Genomic DNA, 18,271 nt, shown 5'->3' with positions numbered 1-18,271 from the left:
CGTGCAGCCACAGTGCACACATTTCACAAACACAGAAAACATTTTTTTTTTTTGCACTTGGGGGGAGCACCCCTGATGGACAGAGCACCCCCTGGACAACACTACAGCACCCCTTTAGGACTGGGACACTGCACAGGACTTTGGAGTGGACACAGCCCATATGGACAACTGACTGCACAACACAGTCCAGAGCCAGCCCCTATGGACTTTGAAGTAGTGGACACAGCCCCTATGGACAACAGCAGCACAGCACAGCACAACACTACACTGCACTATACTACACTACATTACAACACTACACTACACAGCCCAGCCAGCCCTAACTCCCACCCTCCCTCTTCACTGTCCACAGCCGAGTGAGAAAATGGCGCCGACGCGGGAACCTTATATAGGGTCCAAAACCTGCGAGACCCGGAAGGCGGGATGATGACGTTTTGCCTCGATTTCAGATCCGAGTCAGGCGGGAAAAGTTGAGCCCGACGCGCATCGGCCTCGGATCGGGGGGGCTCGGGGGGTTCGGATTTCAGAAATCTGAACCCGCTCACCCCTAATAATTATTGGTTTTCCTGGTTTAATGCACTGCTAATATACAATGTGCATAGCCACCAATGATGAACTGACCCCCAAGAAATTGTTTGCTGCTGTGGCCAAAGGGTGGGATGTTTGAGAGACAGGTGTTGGCGGGGCGGGAGTTTTAGAACACTATGACAAATTAAAGAATGTGATGTGTTAAGTTAGATGAAAGCCATTGTTGGATGAACCTGCTGAAAAAAAAGTGAGAAAGAGAGACAATAAAAACAAAATTAATTACAATGCCATGATTACTGCATTGGAAACGGGGTGGAGCCATGATGTCACAATTCAGCACAAACCATTTAATTGGTTGCCTGGAGTGATGCAGACAGCTGCATTCAGCCTGTGGGCAGCCTCTGGGAGATTTGCTTACTCTTCTAGGACTCCTGGGAGAGAATCCGAGATTCATGAGTCTCAGGGACATTCCTTGAGACTCTTGAATCTCGGAGAGATGTGAGCTGACCCCCATGTTTTGGTTTAGGATCTGGATCCATCTTCGTGTTTTGGTTTTGCAAAACCACCCTCAAGTGTTTTGGTTTTGCATCTGGGTTTAAAAAAAAATAATGCTAATAGTTTTTAAAAACAGCTAAAATCATGTAATTTTTGCAATCCTCAGGAGATCAAAGCCGCAAATCAGATCTGTCAGGATTCACAAATTGCGGGTGGATTCAGATTTCTGCAGAACCAAACCGCACATCTCTAATAAAATATACATATATATATATATATATATATATATATATAGTCTTAAACAGGGGTGGCACTCAAGGATATGTAATCACAAAGAAAAACAAGCAACCACTTGCAATGTTTCGGTTTTATTACAAAATCGTCATCAGGCATAAGGAATGTGAACAATACATACCTTATATAACCATATGTATCACCAGTAAACTGATGACAGCTGTACGCTGATGGCTCAGCACCACGCGTCATCACACGCACAGAGGCGCACTCCTATGACATCACATGTGGCCTGGCCAGTTCCCTAGTTACCACCTGACGGAGAGCAGCGTGCCAAGCAACCTAGCTCACACTCCGTGACTCCCAGTGCTGGAGACAACCTCCCTGGGACTTCACGCGAGCCCAGCCTCAACCCCGGCAACCTTAGCAACAACATCAACAAAGGTGATCACAGGTGCAGCTTGCTGCACTACCATGAGTAAATTAAACATGAAATAAGCACAAGAGAAAAAACATAAACTTAAGAACAGAGTGAGCACTGTAACCATTAGAAACGGAAAAGGTAGCAAATATATAACTAAGGTGAAATGTACAATACATTAAATATACAGAAGTACATATACAGATATATAGTAACGCATACCAATACAATAAAATAAAAATAAATATAAATAAATAAAAATCACACAAACATAAACAAGACTGATAAGATTAGTTGGCAGAAGACTACAAGAGGTACATACCTCATGAAGGACAATCTAACGTTATAAGAGTGGATCCATCCCTCTCCATAGGGGCTATGTGAACCACAACTCTATAGCTCAGCATAGAGCAAATTGTGGAAAAAATAGAGGAAACTAAATGAGATGTAGGTACATAGAATATACAGTATAGAGATACACATCTGCCACATGACCATAACTGTATTACTGGCTACCTATCCAGAGTATTAATCCATAGAACCAGGAACCAAAACAGACATAATTAGCAGCATGTCAGTGATAAGGATTCATTCAAGCCAGCCAGAGCCACCGTATTCAAGGTGTAGATCTATTTAGCTTCAAGGTGCTAAAGTGCTTGGGCTATATCCCTCTTCTCATGGATGGAGGCAAACAGTTATTTTGTATTTCAAAGTTGCCAAACCATGGCAAAGATCTTTGAAGTGATGAGCAACAGTTTGGTCCTGGTCTTTACAGTCCAGAGCAGCTCTAATGGCGGAACGGTGAAGCGCCATTCTTTCCTTAAACTGGCGTGTGGTTTTACCCAAGTACATAAGACTGCACGGACAGCGGATAATGTACACCACAAATTTGGAGGTGCGGTAAGTATATTACTGATGCGGTACCTTTTTCCAGAGTGTGGATGAAGCAACTGGTTTGAAGGCGATTTGCAGCTGAGGGTGAAGTTCAGCAAGCCGTCATGTCCTGGCTTCAGGCACTTGACGTGGATTTCTTCTATGCCAGGATAGATCGCTTGGTGTACTGTTGTAACAAATGCTTGGACAAGTATGGGGACTATGTGGAAAAATAATCTGTACCAAGGTCATAATATTGATTATACGTATATGTACAAGTTGAATACATTTATGTATTGAGAGGTCTTGTTACGTTATTTATTGAACCAACCTCATGTATATATATATATATATATGTAAATACACTTCACACACACACATGAACACAAACATGCCACTTTAAAAAAAAGACAAGCACTCTGAATAAAAATGAGAAAAGAGTCAAGTGTTCACATTTTGGTGGACTATTTTTAAAAGTGTATATTTATATAATAAATTAAACATACCAGGACATCGAGTAGAAAGAGGATGTAATTGGGATCCCGTTGGTCTGGATGCCAGTGAATCCCGGCGCCAGCATCCTGACTACCGGAATCTGATGGTAAGTATTGGGGTTAGGGGGAGGGTTAAGGGTTAGAGATAGGTACTAGGAGGAGGTTTAGGATGTGGTGGGGAGGATTAGGGTTAGGCTGTGGGGGGAGGTTTAGGTGTAGACTGCGAGGAGGGAAAGTTAGGTTTAGGGGTAGGGTACTTACTGGCAGGTATTTTAACCCAGTCGGAATGTTGGCTTTGGGATTCTCAGCACTGGAATCCCATACCCGACCCGTAGAAAGATGTAAAGATTTGTAAATGAAGGTGAACCAGCTGTGCCTCTAGTGATTGAGGCTTTTTCCTTTTGGTGCAGAGTCTAATTAGCACCATAAGTTTCCCCAACAGTCCTAACAAAGTAACTAGGCTTCTGATGTAAAGTTGCAGCCCCAAAATCATGTTCCATTAGGAGATTGACAACATCAATATACAACTCAGCATTTAACAGGGGACAGAGAAAGAGTCAGATAAAGAGGACAAAAATGAGTGACATGATGAAAAAACTATTTATAAAGCCAATTACTGAGGTAACCAGATCAGGATAATAGTCACATGTTGGGTCAAACATACTGTAGGGTTACCATATAATCCCTTTAATTTGTGACACATGTAAATTACCCAGGTTCTGTGTCTGATTAAAGCCATGTGAAATGGAGACTTGAAGTCAGCCAGCCACAGAATCTGTGTAATTCCTATGTGTCCCTTTTTAAAGCGATGATGTGGCAAGCCTAGTTACACATGAAGTCAAACACACACAGTTTTGTAAGGGCAGTAGTGGCTCAGAACAATGAAACCTTTTGATTAAGCAAATAATAGGGACAAATGAGGCTGAATATATAGACAAGGTATGTAACATAATATCATTGAGACATAGATCGGAATGTCCATATGTCTTAAAAGCCATAGAGAAATGCAAAAATAATCTATTTCAAGCAAATAGGTGTTTGGAATCCACAACAGCAGTGTCAAAGCATGTACTACTATAGATGTGTAATAAGATGTTAGCCAGAAGTAGATAGTAAGTAGAATGAAAATGTCCAATGGGAACCACATAAGCAGCTAATGTTAAGGTGAAAAAAAACTTTAAAATAGACTAAGAAATTGAAAAAAAAGTTATTTCTGATGAAAACGACACTTCACCAAATCTAAAACATCTAATCAACCTGCAGATATGAAGCTGTCACACATCTATATGTTGATATTTTTTTCTGACAATTGAAAAATTCTGTCATTATACTTTTACTTTTTCAAACACTTATCTAGATTACAAATTTCCTTTAGGAAATCTATATATCATTTTACCTGTTATATAGCAGATTTGTGACTATTTCAAAAGTTATTCATACAAAACTTTGTTTTTCATACACAGACAGAGCTCCAAGAAGCTGTGGGAGGTTTTTGGAGTTGAGCAGTGTGATGCCATAATGAGTAACAGATTTCAGACTTTCATGCTAATTAAAATCTTATGAATGCAAATTACAAAACAAAAACAAAGCTGTTCTAGGTAGAAGTAAGACATATTTGAAATTTATGAATGCAATTAGGATTTCAAATTGTAGCAGAACTGAATGTAGTCATCTTAGAAGCCAGTAGTACTTTGGAATGAACAGCAGCTGCCAGCCATGTACAGATCCAATTTAATTGTGGCCACGTCAACTAGGGGTGTGCACCGGCCACTTTTCGTGTTTTGTGTTTTGGTTTTGGATCTGGATCTTTCTTCGTGTTTTGGATCTGGATTGGTTTTGCCAAAACCACCCTTCCGTGTTTTGGGTTCTGGGTTTTGTGTTTTGGATCTGTATTTTTTTGAAAAAAAGCATAAAAACAGCTAAAATCACAGAATTTGTAGGTTTTTCTGCTCCTATGCTATTATTAACCTCAATAACCTTAATTTCCACTCATTTCCAGTCTATTCTGAACACCTCACACCTCACAATAGTGTTTTTATGTCCAAAAGGTTGCACCGAGGTAGCTGGATGACTATGCTAAGCGACACGAGTGGGCGGCACAAACACGTGACCCATCTAGGAGTGACACTGCAGTGGCAGGCAGGATGGCAGTTAGAAAAACTAGGCCCCAAACTGTACATAATGCAAAGAAAAAAAGAGGTGCAAGATGGAATTGTCCTTGGGCCCTCCCACCCACCCTTATGTTGTATAAACAGGACATGCACACTTTAACAAATCAATCATTTCAGCGCCAGGGTCTGCCACACAACTGTGGCTGAAATGATTGGTTCGTTTGGGCCCCCACAAAACAAGCTGGCAATTAATGTGTCCCTGCACAAACTGGCTCTACGGAGGCAAGATGTCATCCTCATCCTCCTCATCCACCGATTCCTCACCCTCTTCAGTGTGTACATCCTCATCCTCACAAAGTATTAACTCGTCCCCACTTGAATCCACCACCACAGGTCCCTCTGTACCTTCTGGAGGCTGGTCTCCCTTGGAGAGCTGATAATTCATTTTGATGAACATCATCTTCTCCACATTCTGTGGAAGCAACCTCCTACGCCTTTCGCTGACAAGGTTCCCGGCTGCACTAAACACTCTTTCGGAGTACACACTGGAGGGGGGGCAACTCAGGTAAAATAGAGCCAGTTTGTACAGGGGCCTCCAAATTGCCTCTTTTTCCTGCCAGTACAGGTATGGACTGTCTGACATGCCTACTTGGATGCTGTCACCGATGTAATCCTCCACCATTCTGTCAATGGTGACAGTATCATATGCAGTGACAGTAGACATGTCAGAAATTGTTGCCAGGTCCTTCAGTCCGGACCAGATGTCCAAACTTGGTCCTGCCTGCCCTGCATCACCGCCAGCGGGTTGCTTAGGATACCTAAGTTTTTTCCTGGCAGCCCCAGTTGCGGGAGAAAATGAAGAAGGAGCCGTTGACGTGTCACGTTCCGCTTCAGCTGACAGTGTGTTCACCAGCAGGTCTTTGCACCTCTGCAGGCTTGTGTCGGCCGGAAAGAGAGACACCACATAGGCTTTAAACCTAGGATCGAGCACGGTGGCCAAAATGTAGTGGTCTGATTTCAACAGATTGACCACCCTGGAATCCTGGCAAAGCGAATGAAGGGCTTCATCCACAAGTCCCACATGCCGAGCGGAATCGCTCCGTCTTAGCTCCTCCTTCACTTTCTCCAGCTGCTTCTGCAAAAGCCTGATGAGGGGAATGACCTGACTCAAGCTGGCAGTGTCTGAACTGACTTCACGTGTGGCAAGTTCGAAGGGCTGAAGAACCTTGCACAACACGGAAATCATTCTCCACTGCGCTTGAGTCAGGTGCATACCCCCTCCTTTGCCTATGTCATAGGTGGATGTATAGGCTTGTATGGCCTTTTGCTGCTCCTCCATCCTCTGAAGCATATAGAGGGTTGAGTTCCACCGCGTCACAACCTCTTGCTTCAGGTGATGGCGGGGCAGGTTCAAGAGTGTTTGCTGGCGCTCCAGTCTTCGGCACGCAGTCGCTGAATGGCGAAAGTGGCCAGAAATTTTTCGGGCCACCCAAAGCGTCTCCTGCACGCCCCTGTCGCTTTTCAGAAAATTCTGCACCACCAAGTTTATTGTGTGAGCAAAACATGGGACGTGCTGGAATTTGCCCAGATGTAATGCCCGCACAATATTGGTGGCGTTGTCAGATATCACAAATCCCCAGGAGAGTCTAAGTGGGGTAAGCCACTGGGCGATGATTTCCCTCAGTTTCTCTAAGAGGTTGTCGGCGGTGTGCCTCTTACTGAAACCGGTGATACACAGCGTAGCCTGCCTTGTAACGAGCTGGCGTTTCTGAGATGCTGCTACTGGTGACGCTGCTGCTGTTGCTGCGTAAGGTGATACATCTACCCAGTGGGCTGTCACAGTCATATAGTCCTTAGTCTGCCCTGTTCCACTTGTCCACATGTCCGTGGTTAAGTGGACATTGTGTACAACGGCATTTTTCAGGACACTGAGGACACTTTTTCTGACGTTTCTGTACAGTCTCGGTATCGCCTGCCTAGTGAAGTGGAATTTAGACGGGATTTGGAACCGGGGACACACTACCTCCATCAATTGTCTAAATCCCACTGCACTAATGGCGGATACCGGACGCACGTCTAACACCAACATAGCAGTCAAGGCCTCAGTTATACGTTTTGCTTCAGGATGACTGCTGTCGTACTTCATCCTCCTCGCTAAGGACTGTTGGAGGGTCAATTGTTTAGTAAAAGTAGTGGTGTTCCTACTTCCTCTCTGGGATGATGAACGACTCCCAGCAGCAGCAGCAACAGCAGCAGCGGCAGCAGTAGGCGTAGCAATGCAGGATCCTCCGGAGGAATCCCGGATAGGAGAGTCAGTCATGCCAGTGATATGGCCTGCAGGACTACTTCCGATCCTGACTAAGGAGGAAATTGACGAGGAGGGAGTTGACGGTGTGGTTTGCAGGCGCTTGGATACAACAGGACAACGGGATTTAGGTGTCCCTGGACTGCTTACGGTCTGAGCCAAAGTTTCTGAACTTGACAGTAACTTTTTATGAACGCGCTGCAGGTGCCGTATAAGGGAGGATGTTCCTAGGTGGTTGACGTCCCTACCCCTACTTATTTCACCTTTACATATGGTACATATGGCAAGACAGTTGTTGTCCGGATTTGGATAGAAATATTGCCAGACCAAAGAGGTGGAATGTTTGGTCTTCTGCCCAGGCATGACCGTGATGGGCTTTTTCATCCCACGGACAACAACTGTCTCCCCCGGAGCCTGATTTAAACAAACCACATCACCATCAGAATCCTCCTCGCCAACTTCCTCCTCAGCGCCAGCTACACCAGTATCCTCATCCTGTTGTACTTCAACAGTGACATCTTCAATTTGCATATCAGCAAGTGGACTGTGGGTGCTCCTTTCAGCACTTGCAGGGGGCGTGCAAATGGTGGAAAGAGCCACCTCTTCCCGTCCAGTGCTGGGAAGGTCAGGCATCGCAACCACCACCACACTTGGACTCTCTTTGGGGATTTGTGATATCTTCTTAGAAAGCACAGTTCTTCGCTGTGCTTTTGCCAGCTTAACTCTTTTGATTTTTTTAGTGGGAGGAGTGCTTCCATCGTCATGTGAAGCTGAACCACTAGTCATGAACATACTAGGGATCGACCTTAGCCGTTCCTTGCCACTCCGTGTCGTAAATGGCATATTGGCAAGTTTACGTTTCTCTTCAGCTGATTTAAATGTCTTTTTCAAGGTCATTTTCCTGAACTTTGCCATTTGGGATTGTATGTGCCCTCTACTATGACATTGGGCATCGGCCTTGGCAGACGACGTTGATGGCATGTTATCGTCTATGTCATGACTAGTGGCAGCAGCTTCAGCACTAGGAGGAAGTGGTTCTTGATCTTTCTCTATTTTATTTTTATCGGAGAAAGTTTGGTCCTCCATTTATGTTATATCGATTTGATATATACGTGCGGCTAAACACAGAAAATAAATTTTTTTTTGGTTCGGACTGGAGTGTACTTTGTGGGTTACAGCACCCTTTAACGGTCAAGCCAGCCGGCCCTTTACTTATGACACAGGCGCACTCTTGGCACTACTTTGTTGATGCACGTGCGGCTACTGCGCACACAATTCACAAACACAGAAAATAATTTTTTTTTGGTTTGGACTGGAGTGTACTTTGGGGGTTACAGCACCCTTTAACGGTCAAGCCAGCCGGCCCTTTACTTATGACACAGGCACACGCTTGGCACTACTTTGTTGATGCACGTGCGGCTACTGCGCACACAATTCACAAACACAGAAAATAATTTTTTTTTGGTTTGGACTGGAGTGTACTTTCGGGGGTTACAGCACCCTTTAACGGTCAAGCCAGCCGGCCCTTTACTTATGACACAGGCGCACGCTTGGCACTACTTTGTTGATGCACGTGCGGCTACTGCGCACACAATTCACAAACACAGAAAATAATTTTTTTTTAGGTTTGGACTGGAGTGTACTTTCGGGGGTTACAGCACCCTTAACGGTCAAGCCAGCCGGCCCTTTACTTATGACACAGGCGCACGCTTGGCACTACTTTGTTGATGCACGTGCGGCTACTGCGCACACAATTCACAAACACAGAAAATAATTTTTTTTTTGGTTTGGACTGGAGTGTACTTTCGGGGGTTACAGCACCCTTAACGGTCAAGCCAGCCGGCCCTTTACTTATGACACAGGCGCACGCTTGGCACTACTTTGTTGATGCACGTGCGGCTACTGCGCACACAATTCACAAACACAGAAAATAATTTTTTTTTTGGTTTGGACTGGAGTGTACTTTCGGGAGTTACAGCACCCTTAACGGTCAAGCCAGCCGGCCCTTTACTTATGACACAGGCGCACGCTTGGCACTACTTTGTTGATGCACGTGCGGCTACTGCGCACACAATTCACAAACACAGAAAATAATTTTTTTTTGGTTTGGACTGGAGTGTACTTTCAGGGGTTACAGCACCCTTTAACGGTCAAGCCAGCCGGCCCTTTACTTATGACACAGGCGCACGCTTGGCACTACTTTGTTGATGCACGTGCGGCTACTGCGCACACAATTCACAAACACAGAAAATAATTTTTTTTTGGTTTGGACTGGAGTGTACTTTCGGGGGTTACAGCACCCTTTAACGGTCAAGCCAGCCGGCCCTTTACTTATGACACAGGCGCACTCTTGGCACTACTTTGTTGATGCACGTGCGGCTACTGCGCACACAATTCACAAACACAGAAAATAATTTTTTTTTAGGTTTGGACTGGAGTGTACTTTCGGGGGTTACAGCACCCTTAACGGTCAAGCCAGCCGGCCCTTTACTTATGACACAGGCGCACGCTTGGCACTACTTTGTTGATGCACGTGCGGCTACTGCGCACACAATTCACAACCACAGAAAATAATTTTTTTTTGGTTTGGACTGGAGTGTACTTTCGGGGGTTACAGCACCCTTTAACGGTCAAGCCAGCCGGCCCTTTACTTATGACACAGGCGCACGCTTGGCACTACTTTGTTGATGCACGTGCGGCTACTGCGCACACAATTCACAAACACAGAAAATAATTTTTTTTTAGGTTTGGACTGGAGTGTACTTTCGGGGGTTACAGCACCCTTAACGGTCAAGCCAGCCGGCCCTTTACTTATGACACAGGCGCACGCTTGGCACTACTTTGTTGATGCACGTGCGGCTACTGCGCACACAATTCACAAACACAGAAAATATATTATTTTTTTAGCACTTGGGGGGAGCACCCCTGATGGACAGAGCACCCCCTGGACAACACTACAGCACCCCTTTAGGACTGGGACACTGCACAGGACTTTGGAACTGACTGCACAACACAGTCCAGCCAGCCCCTATGGACTTTGAAGTAGTGGACACAGCCCCTATTAACAACAGCAGCACAGCACAACACAGCCAGCCCCTATGGACTTTGAAGTAGTGGACAACAGCAGCACTACACTACACTACACAGCACTAACTCCCACCCTCCCTCTTCACTGTCCACAGCCGAGTGAGAAAATGGCGCCGACGCGGGTACCTTATATAGGATCCAAAACCCGCGAGACTCGGAAGGCGGGATGATGACGTTTTGCCTCGATGTCAGATCCGAGTCAGGCGGGAAAAGTCGAGCCTGACTCGGATCGGACTCGGATCGGGGGGGCTCGGGGGGGTTCGGATTTCAGAAATCCGAACCCGCTCACCCCTAACGTCAACACAACTTTATGTAAGAGTTATTCAAAATGCATATTTGAATTAAACTAAGTTTCTGCCTGTTCTCTCAGACAATTTGCAAACTAATACTGCAGTTATTTAAAAAATTACAAGTTGGTATTAGAGCTTTCACCTACCGTACGTGCAAACTGCAAAGACATTTTTTTTTTACAAATAATACAGTAAACTATGATTATGATTATTGTCTGAATTTGCAGGTAAGAGTTTTTTAGCAATACTTTAGCAAAGTATTTACACACATGAGACTGAGAGAAAATTAGTCAAATTAGCTGACAAATGACATTTTGCTCAAGGATCGCTACTACGTCAGACCATTTTCATTCTGACATATAAATATGTTTGATATTCATTAAAGTATGTATGTATGTATTCAAATCTTCTGTTGCCTGGCTGTCATGATGACTTATTTACGGATCTGAAGGGTGCAGGGTGGAATTTACAACTCATTATTAAATAGTTACTTTGCACATTCCGGCATTAAAGACAATGCTTTATATTAAGAACAAAGCATTTATTAATGTTACTGTTCTAGTAACTCCATAGAGAATGGAGGAAAGCCCATTCATATATATTGCAAAATGAAAACAAAAAACATTATTTACAATGTGGTAGCTTTTGTAAGCTAAAGCTTCTTGGCGGGTCTGAGGTGAAAATTGATGTTGGTTAGAGCACTATCTCACTGTCTCCTTTGTCCAATAATAACAAAGGTGCGCTTACTTTACACATGCATGACTTCTGGCCCAATGCACCTTCTGCACATGGGCGGTTTACGGTGCATAGTCTTATTCTCCCATCCTCCATACTGATTGGATGTGTCACTGAGCCAGTACAGATGCAGCGGTTCCACCGTTTACGACAGTGTCACCACCGCTTACCACTGCGCCACCACTACTAGTGGAACCACAACTCCCACTGCCACTATTGCATCTATTATCCCTGTGCAAACCCCCAGACACCACATGCTAATGCTTAACCCACTCCTGGATGGATCTGCATCACACTGCATGTACCTGAGTTATGCTGCATTAACCCTGTGTTGTCTCACATCTTGTTGTTTTACCTGGTTAATAAACCAATAACTGGTTAAGGTATTCAACATGTGGACTAACCTCCATCACACACCGCTGCCATCTATATCAACATAGGTTCTGCCAATAGGTTATGGGCCCAGGCCATGAGGCCACCAGCATGTCCTGATGTGATACCCCCAAAATGGGGAATCACTTCTAAGGGCTTGTTGGGACTGCAGCCTTATTAAACATGTAGGGGGTGAGAGATCCGAGAATTCTGTCTGGATGGATATAAAAGTCTGACCCCACTGACAGTTGGCAGCAGGTAGAGCAGTCAGTTAGGTCAGAGCAGCGGGGTAGCCTGACTTAGTAGGCTGAGTGGAAGAGCCGGTGTTGTGTGAGGGGACCTTCCAGAGGCAGTGGGGAGAAGGGGAAACCTGCGCTGCTGTGGTGCCACCAGCTGACTGTCAGGTGTGGCAGTAGCCTTCCTGTGTGGCAATGCGGTGACATTGTGCAAAGAGAAAAACAGACTCTGGGTGCAGCTAAGAGGCAGGCAAACATCACTTCCTTTGGAGGAGCCAATCCAGAGGCTGGCCCCCCTGGCTGCTCATATACAGTAGGGTGGTGGTCTAGAAGGCGGGATCTAGTCCTGGTAAATGAAGACCTACCATCTGTCAGTCAAAACTACAGCTGAACAGCTGAGTTCTCCTTCACAGTGGAAGGACTGGATTGTCAGTAACCAAGTGCTGAGCGTCAGACTGCGGTAAATTGAAACCCACACAGACTCCCACACAGATACTATGTTGCAGTTATATACAGAATAGCCCTTCAATTATATACTGTATCTGAGAGAAGGATTTCTGTTTTTATAATATCATAGCCCTATTGCTAAGACATGGGTGTCTCTGTACGAAGCCCATCTGTTGCAGCATTAGCACAAAGACACAGTCACGCTGCGTAAGAACACGCAGTCGCGGACCTCGGTACCGTCCACCTCTGAATTAAGCCCTCTGTGAAGTTAGTTGACAACTATTTATCGACTCAGATAAGTCACTTCAATATAATCCTCGTATGTTCATTTCACTACATGGTGTAAATTTACTCAAATATAATTTCAATTTAATAAAATACTACACTTTAAAACATACATTATCTGGAAACATGTAATTCATGTATGGATCACACTAGTGATATGATATCATATTAATTAATATATAAATAATTTTTGTCAATAGACATTCATTTTGTTTTTCTCAGAAATGTTTCATAGACATAGTGACAGATGAAGTTGAGGAAATTATGGCAGAGCTTCAGAAAGACAGCTGCTAGATTCATTTCTCAAGTTGCTTATACAATTCATTTCAATCCATCATATCAATTATTTTAATATTATTGAGTTGTCAAACTATGGTGTCTTTTCACCTGTATACAGTATCTTGGCCACATCAATAACTGTACATTTACTTAAATATTAGGTGTGTGTAATGCCAAAACCATATACAAATTCAGAAAGCAGAATCTGTTTCCTTATACTATGTCTCCCTTACTTCTGCTCTTGACTCTGTTGCTTCAGCAGTCACTACTCACCCTCGCAGATCCACACTTCCACCTTGGAATTCCAAATGCACTAGATGCCTGCAAAACTGTGAATGAACCACAGTGAAGGAACCACACTCCAATGCAGATTTGCTCCATTTCAAATGTATGCTATCAACCTACAGTGCTGCCCTTTCCCTTTCCTCCAACTGCCCAGTCCCAACCCCTGTAGTTCCTTTGCTATTTTCAATTCTCTCCTCTGAACCCCTCCTCACACTCTCTCACTCTCTGCCCTTGACTTGGCTACCCACTTCACATCTAATATTGAATCCATATGTCAGGATATCACACCCCACCAGACCATCACCCCATTCTCTTCTTTCCCAACCTGCCTCTCCCCATCCTCTCCTATGTAATGGTGGGGGTGCTTGCTGCTCCGGTGATCATGTAATCTCCAGTACATAACAGAACAGTGCATCATCAGACCATAGACGATTAGATTGTCAGATAACAATTGTGTGTGATCATAACCAAGTATTTGACTTCGACAGTTCACCCTTTGATAGCAAACATAAAACTATCACCTTCTAATCTTAACCTACTTAGTCATGATAATAAATTATTATTCAATGTTCTAGAAGGTGTGACACAATTTGGTCATGGAACCATCACTAATGCATTTCAAGAGAGGGTAAAACAACCATTATACGCACTCAGCAGATCTATAGGGGACCTTTGGTAAGATGTGAGACCTCATCGAACCTATAAAGGAAGTTTGGGGGAACTGAGACTACATTATCTAGGATGTTTAATGGCACATTTTGCAATATTTTATCATACATGACCAAGCCTATTCACATGTTATTTATCTGATGGCACATTCAATTTCAGGATTGCAATGCAGTTCTTTATTAACCTTAGTACCTATACCATCACCACTCACCACCATCATGATCTCATTTTCACGGTTTACCTTGGTGGTACATTTTCCACCCTTTGCCACACAGTAAGAACACATCTGACACATAAACCAATTACTAAAATGACCACAAGTATAAGAATAAGGAGCTGTTTGCATTTTCCTACAGAGGGGTACTAGCAACCATCTCCTGTACCCACTCTCCCAGACTGGCAAATCATTTCATAGGGTATAACCATGAAAACCATTTCTCTACCTTTACCACTGTGTCATACAGTGAAGCATTATGGTTCTTCTGAAACTCCCACTTCAGTTGTAGGATTTCATCCATTTTCCGGTCTATCACCTCTTTGGGGTCATCAGTATTATTGGTGATGTACGTGCAACACTTGACACCAAATTGGGTGGCCAAAGTCATACAATATCCACTAGTAACAGCTGTCAGGTAGTTTAACAGTAGCCTATGTTGTACCAATTCCTCTTTGTAGCTCCTTACCAGTATACTTGAAAGTGTCATCATACATCTCAGTGATGTTGTCTATTAATTTAGCCAGGTCTTGGATATATCTAAAATTTAAAGTTCCCCGAGTGATCCTGGTGGGATCTAATGCTACCAAAATTTGGAAGCCTGTTGTTTCACTAATCAACTGTGTGGCTATATGTTCTTCACCAGGGATCATATTTCTTTTGTCACAATGTTCATACTGTGTGTGTATGTATGGAGGTTGTGTGGTTTTATGGATACCAATCATTTCATCATGTGTAAGGGTCATAATATCTGATACCACCCTTCCAAAATAACATACATTTTCTGAACTTGGAGAGAGCCACTTCTACGCTTTCCTTACACATATAAAATACACATCATCTGGGAGGATGTAAGGAATAGAATGCACCATTATCATAGAACACATTATTCTGACAAAGGATCCTGCTCCTATTTCTCTCATCTGACTGGTACACGTTTCTGGCTGTATAACATTTGCACAGTATCCTAATGCTACTCTGTCAACCACTAATTTGTTGTAACTATGCGTGTACCGATACCGGAAGTATTTCCCACTTGATAAAATACTGCGTACAAGTTCAGAATCGATAGGCTCATTATCTGCTCGGTGTGAAAAGGTCATTATCTGATTGTTCACCTCCCAATTTCCTGGTTTTCTGAAATTTGTGACATTTAAGCATACCAGGGATCTATCTACGTGGTACTGGTGGAGCTTAAGACTAGGGGGTCTAGATATATTAAATTTCTTGTCCATCGTTCTTCCCCCATGTAATTCAAGTACCTCAGCAAACTTTAATGGGTATGGCACTAATCCTAGTTACTATGTCCTTGAGGTACTTGTGAACAGACCCAACATTCAGTCTGGTTTAAGACCTTACCAACTAAGGAATGGTAATCCTCTAAAGGATGCCCGCCCACATATAAATTACTCTTGGACTGGCATCATTGGATGCATTTCTCATTGACTAGGGATCCACAGTACTCGCAAATACAATATTCATCAGACAATAATCCCTCACACCGTCTCCGAGTTTCATGATTAACAGATCTCTGAACCATTCCTGTACTGAATTCAACCATATACCACCTTGATTGTTTTATCGCTCTCTCTCCCGACTCCACTCCATCGACATCACTATTGGCCTCACTCTCCGAAATCTGTCCTCCGTCACAGAAGCAGGAAATCCTAAAACAAATGAGGATGATGAGAACCCTGGAAGTAAGCAAAAACACAAACCCAGCCCGCCACTCCATTGCCGGAATAGTGGTCTGCACACGCCTCTAGCTCAGGTGTTTACTGCAGTCTCCAGCTCTCCCGAAACAGGCTCGCAATTGACAGGTCCACGTTATCTGTCTCGACTCCGCCTTGTATCTCCTTTGGTCGGTTGACCTTTCTGCAGTGAGTGGAATAGACCCAGGTACTTCTTTCCACTACCTTCAACGATGTGGTACTTGTCATCAACACCTAATATGGAGCTTCCCATTGGTCTGTCAAACAACCTGAGCGTAAGAAATTTCGGATCATAACATATTCTCCAGGTTCAACATCATGACATTTTGTTTCTGGCATATCAGGTGACAACATTTTCAGTTTCTGTTGCTGTTGTTTCAGTTGTTTACTCATTTTTATAAGATATTTCACAGTAGCCTCATTATTACACTTCAAATCATCCTGTGGACTTACAATCAAATGAGGTTGCCTTCCAAACAGTATCTCAAAGGGGGACAGATTAAGAGGAGATCTAGGAGTGGTTCTGAAGCTATGGAGGACTAGCAGGAAGGCTTCTGGCCATCCTAATCCAGTTTCAGCCATGATCTTACTCAGTTTATTTTTTATAGTACCATTCACTCTCTCCACCTTCACACTGGCTTGCGGTTGGTAGGGGGTGTGAAGTCTACTATTGATACCCATAAGCTTACACATGTTCTGGAAACATCACCAGTGAAATGAGTACCCCTATCACTTTCTATGATTCTAGGGATACCGTATCTGCATACAAATTCCTGAAAAATCTTTTTAGCAGTAAAAACAACAGTATTAGTGGCAGCTGGATATGCTTCTACCAAGTTAGAACAAACATCAGTACAAACTAATACATACTTGAGATTCCTGCAAGGTGGTAATTGGATGAAGTCAATTTGTATTACCTGAAAAGGACCGTCTGTCGGAGGGATGTGGGCTGGTTCGGTGGGGATTGTCTTCCCAACATTTTTCCTCAAACAAGTCAGACAGGACATTCTATCTTTCCAGCTTGAGAAGAAAAGCCTGGTGCACACCAATATGCTCTGACCAACTTGCACATACCTTCTTTTCCTAGGTGAGTCAGACCATGTGCTGCCTCAGCCAGGCTTGGGTAGTATGCCTTGGGAGCAACAGGCCTACTTTGTTCATCTCTCCAGAGTCCGGAGGACTCCTGAACACATCCCTTCGATCTCCAGACTGCCTTTTCCAGTAGGGAACACAAATTTTGCATCTCAATTAATTTCTGCATGCCAATTGTATGGAAGATCATCACATTATCAGTTGTTAAGTTTATGTGCAACCCTGCTGCCCATTTGGAAGCTTCATCTGCTCTGTTATTGCCCATTGACACTAGGTCTTCTTCACATGTGTGGGTTTTACATTTGATGACAGCTACTGCCTTTGGTAGCTGGATCGCTGTCAATAGTCCTTTTATGTGATGTGAGTGTGCAACTGGTGTGCCTGCTGCTTTCATAAAAGATGCCAAAGAGAACCAAAATCGTGTACTACCCCAAAGGAATACCTGGAGTCAGTGTAGATATTAGTGGATTTACCTTCTGCCAGCTCACAATGCCACCAGTTCAGCCACCTGTGTTGAGTGAGGTGGACCAAGTGGTTCAGCTTCTACAACATCCTTGTCATTTACAACAGTATAACCTGTGCATAATTCTCCTTTGTCCGTCTGCCAGTGACAACTCCCATCTGTGTAAAATGTCAAATCTACATTTTCTAATGGTGTGTCACGTATGTCTGGTCTTGCAGTAAAAGTCTGATTCAAATACTCCATACAATCATATGTGTCAGTATACCTGCAAAACTCACCTTCAACCAGAGACTCACTTTCCTCCTCCCTTTGTGCATCTCGAGGCACATATGGTAAGTACGTTGCTGGATTTAATGTATTGCACCTTTTAATGGTAATATTTGCAGGTGCCATTAGAGCTACGGTAGTTCCCATTTCGTGAACCTAGCTGAAGAGACACATCTGGTTTGGCCATAATTCAATGAGGCAGATACTGCATGCAGTGTATAGACAGTTGTATCATGCCCTAATACTACATCCTCACTCTTATTTACCAGAAGAGCAGTTGCAGCTACACTTCTTAAACACGTTGGGAGTGATCTTGCTACAGTGTACAGTTGTGCACTGTAGTATGCTACAGGTCTGCTAGCATCACTATGTTTTTG

Source organism: Taudactylus pleione, unplaced genomic scaffold, assembly GCF_031769625.1.
Source record: "Taudactylus pleione unplaced genomic scaffold, aTauple2 ptg000041l, whole genome shotgun sequence".
Taxonomy (NCBI): domain Eukaryota; kingdom Metazoa; phylum Chordata; class Amphibia; order Anura; family Myobatrachidae; genus Taudactylus; species Taudactylus pleione.
The sequence above is the reverse complement of the archived record's forward strand: the minus strand, read 5'-3'. Positions refer to the sequence as shown.